The 17,901-nt window shown below is 39.6% G+C and overlaps 1 protein-coding gene and 1 long non-coding RNA gene across 3 annotated transcripts in view; one reads left to right on the forward strand and one right to left on the reverse strand.

The window, feature by feature from the left end:
* Window positions 1-4,424: 4,424 nt before the first annotated feature.
* On the reverse strand, window positions 4,425-10,351 carry LOC123809466. The gene is made up of 4 exons (XR_006784002.1): window positions 10,289-10,351; window positions 9,142-9,295; window positions 6,419-6,582; window positions 4,425-4,533 (listed from the first exon to the last, which is right to left on the reverse strand). It is a non-coding gene; the product is annotated as an uncharacterized LOC123809466 (long non-coding RNA).
* A 2,376-nt stretch (window positions 10,352-12,727) lies between these two features.
* GTDC1 (glycosyltransferase like domain containing 1) overlaps window positions 12,728-17,901 on the forward strand; it is a 379,309-nt gene continuing 374,135 nt past the window's right edge. The window contains exon 1 of one of the 2 annotated variants that reach the window (XM_045839087.1): window positions 12,728-12,788. The gene's annotated coding sequence lies outside the window, so the exon portion shown is untranslated. The remainder of the gene's footprint in view (window positions 12,789-17,901) is intronic. The other variant, XM_045839010.1, reaches the window with a different exon arrangement.

The raw sequence follows: 17,901 nt of genomic DNA on the forward strand, positions 1-17,901 counted from the left end.
GGTTTGGAGCAGAAGGAGGAAAGAAACATTCAACCAGAACAGAACGAAGAAATAAGAATTCAAAAAAAACAAGGAGAGGCTCAGGAACTTTCAGGACAACTTTAAACATTCCGACATCCAAATCATAGGGGTACCAGAAGAGGAGGAAGAACAAGACATTGAAAATTTATTTGCTAACATAATGGAGAACTTCCCTAATCTGGCAAAGGAAATAGACTTTCAGGAAGTTCAGGAAGCTCAGAGAATCCCAAAGAAGTTGGATCCCAGGAAGCACACACCAAGGCACATTATAATTACATTACCCAAGATTAAAGAGAAGGAGATGACTTTAAAAGTAGCAAGAGGAAAGGGGAGAGTTATCTACAAAAGACTTCCCATAAGAATATCAGCTGATTTCTCAAAAGAAACCTTACAGGCAAAAAGGGGGTGGGAAGAAGTATTTGAAGTCATGAAAGGCAAGGACCTTCATCCAAGATTATACAATCCAGCAAAGCTATTATTTATTTATTTATTTATTTATTTTACATACTTTTGAATTTTGTTCGAATACAGTTTTCTGCCCCCCCACTACCCTAGCCATCCCCACTGCCCTCCATTGTTTCTACCCCCACCTTGTTTTTGTCCATGTGTCCTTTATAGTTGTTCCTGTAAACCCTTCACCCTCCCCCCACCATTATCCCTCTGGTTACTGTCAGTTTGTTCTCTATTTCAGTGTCTTTGGTTATATTTTGCTTGTTTCTTTGTTTTGTTGTTTAGGTTCCAGTTAAAGGTGAGATCATATAGTATTTGCCCATCACCACTTGGCTTATTTCACTTAGCATAATGCTCTCCAGTTCCATCCTTGCTGTCACAAAGGATAGGAGCTCCTTCATTCTTTCTGCTGTGTAGAATTCCATTGTGTAAATGTACTATAGTTTTTTGATCCAGTCATTTACTGATGGGTACTTAGACTGCTTCCAGCACTTGGCTATTGTAAATTGTGCTGCTATGAACATTGGGGTGCATACATTCTTTTGAATTGGTGTTTCAGGGTTCTCAGGATATAATCCCAGCAGTGGAATTGCTGGGTCAAAAGGCAGATCCATTTTTAGTTTTCTGACGAAATTCCATACTGTTTTCCACAGTGGCTGCACCAATCTGCAATCCCACCAATGGTGCACTAGGGTTCCCTTTTCTCCACAACTTCTCCAATACTTGTTGCTTTGTTTATGATGGCCATTCTGACTGGTGTGAAGTGGTATCTTATTGTGGTTTTAATTTGCATCTCTCTGATGACTAACAATACTGAGAGTGTCTCTGGACCCTCTGTATGTCCTCCTTGGAGAAGTGTCTGTTCAAGTCCTTTGCCCATTTTTTAATTGGGTTGTTTGTTTTCCTGGAGTGGAGTTGTGTGAGTTCTTTATATATTTTGGAGATCAAACCCTTGTCTGAGGTATCATTGGCAAATATGTTTTCCCATATAGTTGGTTATTTTTTTCATTTTAATGCTGTTTTCTTTAGCCATGCAGAAGCTTTTTAATTTGATGAGGTCCCATTTGTTTATTATCTCCTTTATGTCCCTTGCTTTAGGGGACATATACCAGTGAAGATATTGCTGCATGAAATATTTGAAATTTTCCTGCCTATGTTCTCTTGAAGGACTTTTATGGTATTGTGACTCATATTTAAGTCTTTTATCCACCTCGGATTTATTTTTGTGTATGGTGTAAGTTGGTGATCAAATTTCATTTTTTTTTTTGCATGTAGCTGTCCAGCTCTCCCAACACCATTTGTTGAAGAGGCTATTTTTGCTCCATTTTATGCTGCTGCCCACTTTGTCAAATATTAATTAACCATAGAGTCTTGGGTTTATTGTTGGGCTCTCTATTTTGTTCCAGTGGTCCATGTGTCTGTTCTTATGCCAGTACCAGGCTGTTTTGATTACTGTGGCCTTGTAATATAGTTTGATGTCGGGTATTGTGATCCCCCCTACTTTGTTCTTCTTTCTCAAAATTGCTGCAGCTATTCGGGGTTGTTCATGGTTCCATATAAATTTTTGAAGTGTTCTATATCTGTGAAATATGCCGTTGGTACTTTAATAGGTATTGCATTGAATCTACAAATTGCTTTGGGTAGTATGGCCATTTTGATGATGTTAATTCTTCTAATCCATGAACATGGTATATGTTTCCATTTGTTTGTGTCTTCCTTAATTTTTTTCTTCAATGTTGTGTAGTTTTCTGAGTATAGGTCTTTTACCTCCTTGGTTAGGTTTATTCCCATCTATTTTATTTTTCTTGTTGCTATATCAAATAGGATATTTTTCCTGATTTCTGTTTCTGATATTTCATTGTTGGTATATAAAAATGCCTTTGATTTTTGAATATTGACTTTGTATCCTGCTTGTTTCCCAAATTCACTTATTAGGTCGAGCAGCTTTTTGGTGGAGTTTATAGGATTTTCTATGTACACTATCATGTCATCTACAAACAATGACAGTTTTGCTTCTTCTTTTCTAATTTGGATGCCTTTGATTTCCTTTTCTTGCCTGATTGCTGTGGCTAGGAGTTGCGATACTATGTTGAATAGAAGTGGTGAAAGTGGACAACCTTGTCTTGTCCTGATCTTAGTGGGAAAGTTTTTATTTTTGCCCATTGATTATGATGTTGGCTGTAGGTCTCTTGTATATGGCCTTTATTAGGTTGAGGAATGCTCCCTCTACTCCCACTTCAGCAAAGCTATCATTCAGAATGGGAGGCCAGATAAAATGCTTCCCAGGTAAACTCAAGTTAAAGGACTTCATCATCACCAAGCCCTTATTATATGAAATGTGAGAGGGACTTATCTAAGAAAAAGAAGATAAAAAATAAACTCACAACTATCAACTGAACCTAAAAAAACAAAACAAAACAAAAAAAACAAACAAAACAGAACCAAAAACAAACTAAACAACTAGAACAGGAACAAATTCACAGAAATAGAGATCACATGGAGGGTTATCAGCAGGGAAAGGGAGGGGGGAGTGGTGGGAAAGGTGCAGGGAATAAACAGAATAAATGGTAGGTAGAAAATAGATAGTGGGAGATTAAGAATAGTATGGAAAATGAAGAAACCAAAGAACTTGTGTGTATGAACCACAGACATTAACGAAGGTATAAGAATGATAGTGGGAAAGGGTGTGTGGGGCAGAGGGGAATAAAGGGGAGAAAAAATGGGACAACTCTAATAATGCTATCAGTAAAATATATTTTTAAAAAGTTTTGCCATTTAGTGGTGAGCTGTTGACAGTAAATTATTAAGCTACTTATTTAAAATATATCTGCTCTTTTAACATGCACATCTATCCTGATAGAAAACCAAATGATAAGAATGCCTAATGAAGAAGGAAAATCCTATGATTGGTTAACTTGATTTTTGTGCTCCTCCTTTTTAATTGCTAAAATAATATGCCAACAAAAGATATTTTACTAAGTGTTCTTTAGGAAAAAAATTACTTTCCAAATATTCACACCTACTCTAAAGATGTAAAGTTACCAGATTACTTAACACTAATAGTCTTTGCTTTACCCTTGATGTTCAGGTATTTTTAAAAACCCAAAGTTAGCCTGGTAAAGTCCCATTTTATTTTTATTGCTCTTACTTTTTAATAGCAGCCAATCTTGGAGAACAAAGGTCACATAGAACAAAATGAGTCACCACCCAAACTATGAGAATGCTAGTATGAATAATTATTGTACATAAATTAGACAATACTATTTCAAATATAGCCCATCTCCTCAATTTCTGCAATGTTTACTACAAAATTGAACAATTTTGGTTAATATGCTTGTAAAAATTGGTTTTGTTTGTCCTCCAATATTTTGTACTAATAAGAATTTCCCTTTAAAACATAGCTGGTTCTGCCTCATCAACCTCAGACTTTCATTTTAGAGTGAATCTTCTAATTATAAACTACCCAGTGACAGTCTAGACAAAAATGGCATTCTGGCTAATAGTCACCACAAAACAATATGAATGCCTGGGTTTATACCAATGTACATCCCTTTCTAAAAAGGGGGGGAACATGTAGTAGTTAGTTATGGCATCATTGCAGCAAGTAAAACATTTGACACAGTCTTACTATTTCAGTATGCAGAGACAAATGTAGGTGCTAACTATTCAGAGAGGAATGTATCATCTGTTAAAGATGGTCAGATAGTTTTATGAGAATTAATTTTCAGACACAATCAGATGTTGAAAAGTTCTGATGATAGGCGACACCAATTGGCACTTTCTCAAACATTCTGCTAAAAGAAAAGAAGGAAGTTTGATAACATCAAGATCAGCTTCCCTTTTATAAAGTTTTATTAAATCATAACTTCTTTTCTATAGGAATAAAAGCAGCATGATCCCACTTGAAAGTGGGACAAATACATACCAAATAGAACCAAAAAGGATTTTGGTGAGTCCATTTCATGAGGTTCTTCTACTGGACTGCAGGGATGTTATGTGGATTTGTTCGGGAATTATTGAAAAAGCAACAGGAAAAATAATGTACTTTTTTTGGTATTTGGTCTGTGAATTAAGGAAAAGGTGATGTGTTAAAATATTAAAAAATGTTATTAACTGTACTCTACTCATGGGAGAAACAAACTATAGCTAGCTTATATTTGTTTATTTCCCCTTTGTTTCACAAAAAGATTTGCAGCAGCAATAAGATTTGTAAGTAAGGGCATAAGTTACTGACAAAAGAGTCTCTGCAGTGCTTGGGAATCCATGAAAGGGGGATTTTCCATGCCTTTTCTTTTTGTTGGTATGTAGTTCTAGAACAGTAATTTTTTAAATGGTGTAAAGCAAAAACTGGCCTTTGGCTGTCAGAGAGAATGCTTCAAGGGTAGATCAGCAAGGAGTATAGATCAGTGCCTTCTGCAAGCTATATGGCCATTATGAAAGTTCTTCTTCCATCATTCATTCCCTCCACCAGCACGATCTGATTCATCCTTCCTGTGGGTGCTGGACCCAGGTGGGTAAGAACAGCACACAAAGCATAGAGTGGAGGGAATCTCTGTTTTCAGCATTGCACACATTTGTGCAGAAATGAATTAGAAATATAAGTGACTAATGCCACAGAAATTTCATCAATGCACTTAAGGAGTGAATTTTAAGCAGCAAATACAAATAAGTAATCAATTCACTTCTGCCTGGGAATTCACTTCTCCGTCTGAGAGATGAGAGGATGGACTGTTAATGATGTATATGACTAGAATAAAGAAAAGAAAAGGACCTAGGTATGGCAAGGACAAAGAAATTTTTCTTAGGCATAGCAGGTTACAGATTTCACTGAGTAATGTAAAGGATGATTTAAAAGCACAGCCAAAACTGAACTACACAAAGAACATTTGTTCCTAACATACAATATACTATTTTTGATGTTTATATATCCATTTGTAATTAATCTATTTAGTAAATTATGTACCATTCATTTTATTATTCCTTCACTGCTGTTTTAAGGTCCACAGTTAAAGAACTGTTTCTGCAATTGTGAAAGAGGGATATCTAAATTGGGTAGTATTCTGAAGGAGAGGCTACACACCCTAGTGTAGTTATCATCACTAGACCACTCAGCCTTTTAACTGTTAAAGGTTTACTTTTAGTTCATAAGAAATCTCTTGAGGGTGTAATTACTCTCCACATCAGCTCCCAAGGATGTGGGGATGCTTCCTTCTTACTGTTACACCATGTAGAAAATGAGGTTTCCAGGGCTACAGGAGCAGGAAGAAAAAGTGCTCCTAAGAACCTTGACTGGAAGTGACCAACTTCATTTCATCTCACACCTACTTGTTAGTACTAGTTACATGGCCCCAACCTAACCATACAAGAGGAAAATGTAAGAGGACCACATAATGTTTTATAAATACCATTGATCCTGCCACATCTAATTATTAAAAGTAAGATCTGTGCTAAGAATGGGCTAGACAAGGTAAGTACTATTTCTTCTAGAAGTCTTCCTCAAACATTAGTGATTATAAAACCATGGGGGAGCTTGTTGAAAGGACAGATTCCCAGGCACATGTGTCAAGTTCAGCTTAGCAGGGTTGAGGTAGAAGTAGTGCCCTAATCAGGCTTATTGTACTGCAGTATTGATATGTGTATTACATGGGGAACATGGGAAGAAGATTTTACAGTTAATGTAAAAGTTGTCTTTAGGGGACTGGAATGTAAATAAAACGAAATGAGTAAGTGAAAAATTCAAGAACAAATCATATGAAAAAGTCAGTGTCTTTTCAAGTTACTGCTTCTAATCCACAAGGGAGTTCATTCTGTCCTATAGTTCTGGGAAGTTGGACAAACGTCCCAACAGCCCCTGGTAGGTTGGGACACTGTACCTTAGGAATGCAGTACTGCTGAAACCTCTCTATGGAGAATCATGTTAAATCAGGGCTTTTGTCAGACTACTTACTTTCTCCTCAAGTTTCTTCTTGTGCCTATTCGTCTTGTACTTGACTTGGAGCAATAAAGGAAAACATCATGTTTGCTTCTCCTCTGAGCTCTAAAATACGGTCTTTCCATTATTTCTCTTCCTCTCAGATTGTTACTGAGTCTTCATGTTTATCAGCTGTTATTCTTTGGAGAGAACATTAGAAGGAAAAAAAACAGATGATAACATGGCTAATTTTAAGTGTAGGCATGCACAAAAATGTCTTAAAAATCAGGTTGTGGTATGCATTCTTATTTTACATTTGTCCCTGTTAACATCTCAATAAACAGGTGCCTATGCTTTGCCAGGCTGTCACTGTTGTTTATGCAGTCTATGTGCTTCAAAATCTGATGGATGATACTCAAGCAGCTTGATGCTTCACTTTCTGAAATCAGAGCCTTGAAGTTTTAATGAGACTTCCTTAAAGTACAGTACAATTGGTTTGTTAGAATAGGGGCATATCTCTCAAAGATACCATAAAAGTATCACATTCATATGTTAATTTTAGTTCAACAAATAGGAAAAATGATTATGAGCAATAGCTCTCAGCTTTTGGATAGTTCTTTCCATGTTCAAAGTGCTTGACAAACATTAATTAAATCATTGGCAGTCAAATTAGACAAATATGTTCTCTGTATGTGCATAGCTATACCTTCCATACACATAGCTTTCTAAATCACATCACTGCAGATGAAATATTTTTTGCTATCTGAACTTGGTAGGCTGACACTGATTGCAAGCAACAGATAATTACTGGAAGGGCTAATCACGAGGAGAGATTATGTAAGCTTTCTTTGTTTTTAAACAAAAACATGAATTTATCCTTGATAAAAGCTACAAGACAAACCACAATATAAAATGTTTCTGTCTCTAGGTTAGAAGGTAACAATGATAAAGCAATTTCTGTCATATTACAGGGTTGGAACAGCTAAACCCTAACTTAAAGAGATCATTTTATCTACAGAGAGTACATTTTATGCTTCCTGGCCTACTGATGTTTTTGGCCTCTTTAGCGCCCCAAACAAGTAGGCTGGCTCTTCAGGCTAAATACAGTATTGATTTCAGGAATCTTGAATTGATTGCTAGGAATCCTTGGTCACTACTCACTTGAGAAGCATTTGGGCCGGCAAATTAAACATAGTAAATTTCATGATTATTTTTAGAATAATTTACACTTCTTTTTCCTCCACTGAATTTAATGAAGCTTTCCAAACTATCCCTAGAGATTAACTCCTCCCAATGGTCCCCAAATGAAGTCAATTTCAAATAAAAAAGAGTGCTAATAGCATTCCAGTTTTCAGTAACACCTAACAAATTAAAACACTTTGCCCACCTACATCAGATGATTGGGAGAAGACATGCACATGCATGCGTGGACACAACTTAGCCAGAGTTAGGCTTGATTTCTTTGAGCTGTGCAAGCTGCACAGTTACAAATGGGGAGCAGGGAGGGATTCGAGTTTCTCACTGCCAAACTAGTCTAGTCTGTTTCTAGGTAAAGGAAAGTACTTGTTAATTGTCTTGCAATCTGTTGAACAAAAGAACATCTAGTTCAACCAAGTTGTCTTTTTGGAAAGACTTTGCAAAAGTACCATTTGGAGTCATAGTTCTTCATGGGGATCTCTGAGACATATTTGTTTCCCTTTTATAGAAATGCTAATCTGTATGCCTGTAAATCTAAAATTTGAGGTTCCTCTTCCTTACTAATGCTAGAATTCAGTAAGATTGTATGATATGCTCAGAGTAATACACACAGACCACATGGCTCAGCCCTGACAGGTGGCAGTAATAGAATGAGAAGTAATATAGTACTACCTTAGCATTTCTACTGTTAGACTCTTGTCATATTCCAGGAGTGGAATGAACTTCCTCTGATTGCATTTAGAGCAGGGAGTCATTGACATGACTGATTTTTGGCCCAGAACAACATATAGGTCTTTATGGTATAAGTTTGTTTTCCCTTCTGTATGAAGACACACATTTAGACCTGACTGGGAACGTTTAAAGGGCTTTAAGAATTTAATAGTACCCCAAATATAAATGGCCTTCAAAGGTAAATAAAATATACATATGCTTTGTACATTTTTAGTTGTACTGATACAAAGTCCACTGCCTCCATTTCCACTCTACCTTATGGAAATTCTTGTCTTGGAGGACATACATGACATTTTCTTACGAACTATACTAGCTTTTACTTACTGCTTATTCTACTTGACCTTTTTGCTGCATTTGATACTGTGGACTCTCCCCAACCAATACCACCTACCACCCCTCATAAATACCCAATACTTGATCTCCTTGACATTTTTGTCTTCCTTGCTAGCCTTTCCACTAACCTTGTCTAGCTCACATCATCTCCTGCCCAGATGATCACACAGGCCCAGATCCCAACCTCTCCCTCCTCTAATCTAGAACGTTGGAGACTACTCTTTCAGATATCTATACCTTTAACCTGACCCTAAAATCCCTTCTTATTTACAAGGACTTACCTCTCTTATTTCTTATCCTTTGCTCTCCTTCTTGTTCTTTACACTCCAGGAGGACTTGTCTTTTTCAGTCTCTGACACACTAAGTTTGACCTCTCCTTAGGACTGTGTACTAGTTTACTCTCTGCCAGAACCCCTCTTCTCCAGATCTCATGAATGGGTGTTTCTTTCATTCAAGTCATTGTTTAAATGTTCCTCAGAAAGGTATAACTTACTCACCAGATAATCACTTTGAAACCCTCACATTTTGTTTTCTTCAGAGCAATTATTACTATTTGGCAGTTGTATATTTATTTGTTCCTGTCTCTCCCAAATGGAACATATGTGCTGTGAAGAACAGGAGCTTCTTATTTTACTCCTTCACCTCCAGAACCTAGAACAGTGATTAAAGATTAATGAAAAACACTATAGATTATATTATTTCCATTCCATTCAACCCTATTCCTCATTACATCTGTATAATCAAACTTTACAGGTTGTTCTATGGAATTTATTCTTCCTGGTGTCAGGTACATTCACCATTTTTCTCCAACTGGATTATAAACTTCTCGAAGGCAGAGGTCCTTTTCACACTTTTCCAGCCCTTCAGGCCTAGGAGAGTGCTGAAGAGCATTTGGGTGCTGAAGAGCATTTGGTATTATTTAACAAACATTTACTGGTTTATTTCCAACTGTAACATTATATACTGCACACAGAACACTTTTACGTCAGTAGGGTTGTAAAGGAAATAAAAATAGGTCGACCATGAAACATCAGCACGAAGGCCCATGACAGAGTGAGGGCTTTCTTTCTTACCTTCTAATTCAACTTAAGTAGCAAAGTACAGTTTTCTGGAATGAGGATATGAGGAATAGGAGGGTATACCGTGGGGAAATTTCTTGCTTCCTTCTCCAGCAATTGATAGGCTGTACATTTTCAGTGCTGATCATCTTCCAAGGCTAAGGTACTCAGGTCTATGGATACTTTTACTGAATTTTGCTACAATCCTAAAATCATTCCAGACTTCCTACTCTTCTTTGATCTCTATATATACTCACTGAAGTCATTTTTTTCCTCACTGGCATTTATATCTAACATTTCTTTTAGATTCTGACTTACTACTTCAGAACTGAACCATGTTATGTTCTCCTGTCTTGTCTTCATCCCCTTTCACCTGCCAAATGCAACTGGAATGATCTGTTAAGTTGAAATGTTTCAGGATAAAATTCAAGCCCTGTGTCAATGGTTATACCTTTTCGCTTTAAGTTTAGTTTTCTATTGTTTCTAAAATAAATGTTGTTTTACTCTGGCCTGGTGGCTTGGTTGGTTGGAGCATCATCCCATACACCAAATGACTGCAAGTTTGATTTACAGTCAGGGCACATACCTAGGTTGAGGCGGGTTCAATCTTCAGTCAGGGTGTGTACAGGAGGCAACCAATCGATGTTTCTCTCTCTCTCCCTTCCTCTCTCTCTAAACTTAATAAAAACATATCCTTGAGTGAGAATTAAAAAAAATAAAAACCTCATTTTAATTCATATGCTCTCTTTCCCATTCTTAGCTTACTTATCTTCTTCTGAGTACCTTTGTTCAAGCAATTTCCTTTAACTTTTTCCTATTAACCAATCCAAATTCAACACTTTTTTGGGGTCCATTTTAAGAAGTCTTCCCTTAACTTACATGGATAATGTCCAGTTTAAGATTTGGATTTTAGCATTGATTCCTTGGTTATTAATGGTGAATTATTTATCATTTTGTTACATATTTTCCTCCCCAGTAAGATTCCTGACAATAGGGACTTTGTAATTCTCAAAATCATACACAGTTCTTGGCACCTCCTAGGATAAAGGTGTTGGATTGGGGCGTAGCTCCAGAGGCCTGCCCAAAATTGCCTGGATTATGAAGATGAACCCTGACCAGGTTAGATGGAACTTGTGTAACATGAATCCTTGAAACCAGTGGGACAAAATGGCCTCTGACAGTGAAACCTTCCTAGTTAATGCCAAGTTCAATTTCATAAGTCACTCAGTCCATGTAGGCAAAACTGCAAAGTCAAAGACCTCTGATGTTGAATAACTGTATGTAGCTGGTAAGTATAAACCAGATGTTGGCAGGTATGTGAGATGAGATCTGAGCTTCAATCCTGGCTCTGTTTCCAATTAGTCTGGGTAATATTGAACAAGCAATTTACCCTCTTTTGGCATTAGTTCTTCATCTGTAAAATGAAAAGATTAGACCCAGTTGATATTAAGGACTAGATAATTCAATTATAAAATTACATGATCCTAATTCCATATCAATGAAATGGGTGCCATAGTCTTCGAGTTTTTCATATACTTGTTCTGTGGGTGAGATTCACTATTTTGGTGGGTATTTAGAAACCCTTTCTTTCAGCTTTTGGTATTTACACTTTTCTTTTTCCCAATTTGTATTAAAGTGGATGGACAGATGGTTTATTAGGTTTTCAAATGCTTGTAATGCTGTTGTTCAGTTTACAATGGTTTTAAACCTTGAAGGTCCACACAGAGCCTGGATTTTGTTTAGAGTGGTAGTTTTAACTCTTCAATTTAAGGATAATAATGTCTACTCACATAATTTAAAGCAACTTGTGAATGTAACTCCAAAGGCCTAACCGGTTTTCTTCATTTGGGTATGTTAACTCATGTCCACACCTCGATACCACAGCCAAACTCTTCCAAGTTGAAGTTTTAAAAATTAACTTACCAGACTTCCAGTTACAACACATTTGCATGTTTGCCTTCTCCAGACTCATTAATCCACAACCTCATTCCAAATACAAACTCCTCTAATTCAGAATCACAGAAGAGACAAATTCCTCACTTTGTATACAAGAAAACAAGAGACCTAAACAAGAGACCAGGTCCTGGTGCTCTTTCTACTGACTGAACTTTGTAAATAAGAGCTAAAGTGAGATTACGTTGCAGGGAAAAAAAAAACATCCAAAATTTATGAAATCTAAGCCCCGATAGAAACATCAATTCCTTAAAATTTAAGTGCCAATTAAGAGAATGCAATATGAAACTATGTAAGTCAAAGATGGTCACCATTGCTATGGCTTTGCTTTGTCATTTTTAATTACTTAGTGTGACTCTTCATCTAGATGGGACCACGAACATGTAATTCTCAAACACCCGAACTGGATCTTAAATGTATGTTTGTAGTCAGAACGAAAGGACACGCAAAATGTAGGTAAAGGAAGAAATGAGCCCGTTAAGGGGATTCCAAGAGGGGGCCACAGGGAGGCAAGTTAGGACGCGTAGGCGAAGCAGGCGAAGAGGAGGTGCGAGCTCCACAGCAGGTATAGGTTGGGGGGAAGGAGCCGGGGACATGAAGGCACCCTGAGGCTCCAGCAGGCCAGGAAGAGGAACCGGGATGCGGAGAGAAGGAACCGACAGGAAAACTGCAAGAGGAAGCCGAGGCTGACCTTGTGTGCAGCAAAGAACTTCCAGAAGGAAAGAGAAGGCGCCAATACGAGCTTACAACAGGCCTAAGGGGTTGGGGAACGTACAAGAGCTGAAGGGGCAGACGGGGGCAGGGTGCTGACAAGAGATGGGCAAAGGCGTGCGGGGAGGGGGGGCGAAGCTGGACCTTCTGCGTGGGCAGGTGAGGAGAGGAGCGCTGGCCTTGAACCAAAAAGGCGCACCTTGCGCGGGCGGAGCGAAGGCTGAGTCAGGGGCAAACCGCCCGCGCGTCCGGCCAAGCAGGGGGCGGTGCTTGGGTACGTGGGCGGATCTAGGGGCGGGGTCTGCGCCTGACGTGCCCCGAGGCCTCTGCGGCCGCGGGCCGGGAGGGGCGACGGCCGCGGCCGCGGGGGAGGGGCACGGCGTCAGTGCGTTGCCGGCCGGGCTGTGCCGGTGGCCAGCAGGGTGAGTCGAGGAGGAGGTGGAGGAGGAGGAGGAGGTGGAGGAGGAGGTGAGTGGGCTCCGGGCTGGGGAGCCGCGCAAGCCGGCTGGGGAGGCGGGGAGTGCGGCCCCTCCCCTCTCCGGCGCCCGCCTCGCGGGGCCGCGCAGCCGGTCTTCCCAGAGGGACTGAGGCCGTGGTAGTGGCTTGGGGAGCCCCTGGGTAGGCGGGGCGGAGCTGAGGGCCGCGGGCGGCGCGCTTCCCGGGAGCACGCGCCGCGCTTCCCTTGCCGCCGTTGCTTCCGCGCTCGGAGCGCGGCACACGGTGCAGACGTCCTGCAAGCTGGCCATTTTCTGATTTCGTTTTCTTGAGTTAAGCGTGGCGTCCCGAGGTCCCACGCATCTTCGCTCGTGCACCAACGGCAGGGGCGGGTGGGGCGCGTCACCTTAGCGCGGGGCGGGGGGGGGGGAGGGAAGCCGGTTCCCGGGTTTTCCTGAGTAGGCGGAGGGGCCTTCTCGACAACCACGACCGGGGCCAAAGGTCCTTCGCGACGCGATCCCCCCAGGTCTTCCTGAAGGGGCCTTTGCTCCTGGCCCTATTATCGCCCTTCCTTTTCTCACCTCACTAGCTCCTTCCTCCCCCTTGTCAGCAGAGACTGAAAACCTCGCTTTGCTCTCCCAGAACCCCAACTTGGAGGAACCAGCATGTACTTAACTTTGATCAGGATGCAGTCTGTTCGGCTGGGAAGGCTGTCTAAATTTGTCATGCAAATCCAGCCCTGAACCCAAATCGTATCGTCATTTAACTTTTAGTCCAGAGGGCTTTTTTTTTTTTTCTTAAATCAACAAAATACAACTTCTAGAGGCTTCTGAGAACTGTACTGCATTAGATTACCTTTGAGATAATTCTTAAATTAGTGCCTTGAGGAGGTTCAAAGAGGAGGCTTGACACTTTTTCCTCCACCTGTATCACAGTTTGAAATGGAAAACATGAGTTGGTGATTTTCCACACGAGGTGGGTTTCAGAATGCAGCCTCCGTGCGCCCTAGCCTTGTCTTGGTTATTTGGTGTTACTTCTTAAGTGGATTTTAAAGCGCAACACAGCGGGCAGGTAAAGGAGCTGGTGAAAAGAAGTCCAGTATAACTCAATAGAGCCATTTTATTGGATTCTATTAACCTGTTTAACCTTAAGCTAAAGCCTGGCAGGAGTTTCTTGTAGGAACCCACATACCAAGTGCAGTATTGAATTTTAATGAGTGCCTTCCAGGTCTGAAGTAGAATACATTTTCCTCAGCTCCCACTCCCTGTTGTTTTCATATTTGCCTTCGTGTTTTATATTTAAGGAAGCAGTTTTAGAATTGAAGGTTGGAAGAATACCTTTTGATTCATAAAACTTATTTGCCAAACCTGAAAACTGAATTGGTAAAATCTGAACCATGGTAGAGAAATAAGGTAGGAAATTGAATTGTATTGCCTTACCAATTTTTGGATGGCTTCTTTACTCCCGTTTTGACGTTTTAATCTTATGGACCAGAGAAGTACAAAATTTTATGTTTGTAAGGAACTTTGGCAGTTTAATCCAACCCCATTATTTTACAGAGAATTAATCAGAGAAACTTTTGTGAAGAGCTTTAACAGGAGCTGAATAGAACTAGTAGACTTAATTAACTAGATACTTAAGTAGATAATTCACACCTCCCCAATGGATATTCTTGTACAAAAATTTGTTTTGATTATGGTATCTTATAAAAAGCCAAGTAATTACTAAATTTTCATTTTTTTCCCATTTTGAGTAATTGCTTTAATTTGTAATTTGGACCCATTAGAAGCAAATGATACAAATTAATTATAGTTAAGAAATGTTTACATTCTATCAATTCAAATAGTACTTTCCAGTTAGCTTGAATTTGGTAATTATTTTTATTTCAAGAATGTTTACTCATATTCTTGATTCTGATAATTTGTGCCAGTCCTAGGGGATGGGCATTTCAAGAGTGTTGTGGTATCCATACTCTTGATGTTAATTAGGAATAAAGGTCCTGTATACATGTGGTAATCAAATTCCAGCAGCCCCAGCATAGTGGGTCACTTAGTGGTCCTCAAATGCAGAAGTTCTGATGCCCTTGCTTGGGTGGGGTGAATTCTTTGCCTCTCCCATACCACATTGTTTAGTGTAGGCATTTAGTAAATACTTGTTGGCTTGTGTGCAGTTTTCCTGGTGGTGGCTTCATGAAAGATGGACCTTGTCTCAACTTGTTGCGTGGGTCACTGGCCAGCAGTGATCATGGAACGCTGCGAATGGCTCGACGATAAACACGCGAGAAAAAACATGCACAGAGACAAACTAGTTTCTGTGGAGAAGTAGGGACGAAATGGCCACCCCTTCTAGTGAGGAGCGCGCCGATTTACAGTCCATACCTGCTTTTATTGGGGTCATTCTGCATAATAATTCAGGTCAAGTACAGTACTCATTGGGGGGAAGTAAGGAACCATAGAAAACAAAGAACTCTACCGGCCTATTGAGTCGGGGTCAAAGAGCTGTAAGACTGAGAAACAAAATAACTTCCTCCTAAGACCCTTCTCATTCAACTGAGAGCATTCTAAACAAAGAAGGTTTCACAGTAATTTACATGTTCTTTCTTAGGCCTGATCACCCCTGGGGAATCCGCACTTCTCAGTACCGAGCTGCACCACCCTGTCATTGTTTCAGGCTTAGGTGGAGCAAGGGAACTAAGGCAACCGAGAGACAAGGAGGTTTTCTCCCAGACACTGAGAACTCAGGCTATGTCAAAGCTGAGGAGTGAGGGTCCATCACCCCCTTTTGCTGCAGCCCCCCAAGTCCTTCTTTTGGGGGGCCTCCCAAAGTGATCGTGCCTGTCTTAGGTCGTTCCCCCCGTGGGGAATCTTACCCGTCTTTGGCTAACCAACTAAGCTTTTGGGGGTTCAGTTATGAATAAAGCAGCAGAAGCAGCATTCCTGCCAGGAAGATAAGCTTTTGTCTCCTTGCTGGCTTACAGTTCCAAGGGCGTTCCCTTAGCCTTAGCCTAGGCGGGGTTTTCAGCTTCTGATACCAGTCAGGGCGGTTCCCAACATCAACTGTTCATGTCTTGTGTCAAGTGTAGTGGGTATTCTGTAAATGCTTGTGGTCTTGAGTTTAGTCAAGCTTAAGACTGTAGCAGAGTGGCCTGGAAGTTGTGGATCATTATATTGTAAACCTGAAATATTTCATATTTGTTTTTGTGTTGAATCGGATACTCTGTTAGGCTAAATTCTAGTACAAATTAATGAAAGATAGCAGGTATCAAATATATTAGAAAAATGGAGGAGGATTTACCATTGAGAATTTTGTTTTTTTAACATGTATTATGTACTGTGAAATTCTGAAAGGACACCATTACTTAAATCTTTTGATAGAGCACCTCAGTCAAGCTAAAATACTATTTTCCACTTGACACCATGAATCGAATGACCCTAATTGTTACTCTAAGGCCATTTCAATTAAAGCCTTGGTTTCACTTTATGGGGACATATATTTCAGCATATAGACCTTTGTAATAAACATGACTTTGGGAGTTCAGGCTACCTTGGTCAGCTGTCCTGAAATGGTACTTCACAGTTTTAGGCTGTGTTCAATATGTTGTGCTTCATGTTGGTGATACTCTTTAAAAACAAAACAGAACAAAACAGTAAACCCTCTGTATTTTCTTTTTCTCTAAGCTTTATCTTTACCTTCTTTAATAGAACAGAATAGCATGTTTTGTTTATTTTAAAAAATTAAAGAGAATTGTCTAGTATTTCTTTTGGAAAGTACCACCACTCCCCTCTTTGAATAGCCGTAGCAGATAATGTTTGGGTAAATGCAGGGCCTATTCCATAGAGCAATTCCTATTTGAATATGTAGTCATATAAGTATGAAAGTATGAATATCCTTCACAGGAATATCATCTTTGGACTACATGCATTTTCCTTTCTACAGACACTATTGAAAACAATTGTACAGTAGAGTAGGATGGTGTTTAATTTATAGGGAGCAGATAATTATACATCTGTAAATGCTGGTTCATATATCAGTCCTAATCTACATGGCCTACCCACTGTCAGTGTTGTCCCTTCCACCCAGTTCTTAAATTGATTTATAAGACTGAACATTTATTAAGACTCCCATCCTCTTCAGAAGGTGGGATCTGAAATTGTTCTGGTGCCCTGAACGTTTCTTGCTCACGGAGAGGTATGGTGTCTCACTGTATCCTTGGCATGTACTCTTAAGATTCTCACTTTTAAAAGCACTGTATTCATTAGGAGTTTTGACCTATAGGTAATAAACATCTTAGTGAAGTGTGTGTGAAGCATCTAGAATATATCAACATAGGTTTAAATGGAATTAGGACATAGAATCAATTAGTAAGAAATAGTAAGAATATTTAGTCCTTTACTCCCACATGTGAAGGTCACACTTAATTCATTTAAACAGATGACACCTTTATTTGTAATACTTATTTTTAAAAGTAACCAGAGAAGCAATTCCACAGCCTTTCTTTAGTAACTGTTAAGTAGTCCATAGAGTTTATGTTTCTTGTGTGGTTACTTTTGTATTCCACATCCCTTGTGGACCTGGAACTTTGTTGGAAGCCTAATAAAGAGCTCTAACAGCTTGGACATCTTCCTCTGCTTGCCATCCCTTCTCCCCTCAGGGAACAGGGGCCAGTTCTTGTCCAGACTGGATATTGGTGTATTACTTCAGGTAGGGTAAAACTTGTAGAGCCATGATACAGCAACACTGCCTACTGGACTTGCACTCACTTAGATTGATTCCTTTGATACTGAGGATAGGCCAGCTGAGAGCTGGGTTCTTGGCTGTTATCATTGGAGTCCTTTTAAAGGGTCAGTTTTTCATTTGCATCAGGTACTTTAGAATACCTTGGGTTTATCCAGTCATTCCTTTGACCCATTTCCTGACTACTTTGCTGTTGGGTTCTCTGTCTTAGCTGTGTCACTTAATGGGTGATTTTCATCCATTTTCAGTGGCAACTAATTATTTTCAAGTGTTTGTTTTTCTACCCATGTCTTCTCTCAGTTTTAAACTTTCATTTGACTAAATACCTGTTATATTCTCCCATAACACATTTGTTCATTATCTGTG

The sequence above is a fragment of the Phyllostomus hastatus genome, unplaced genomic scaffold, assembly GCF_019186645.2.
Source record: "Phyllostomus hastatus isolate PE091 unplaced genomic scaffold, TTU_PhHast_1.1 phas_contig_1, whole genome shotgun sequence".
Lineage (NCBI taxonomy): Eukaryota > Metazoa > Chordata > Mammalia > Chiroptera > Phyllostomidae > Phyllostomus > Phyllostomus hastatus.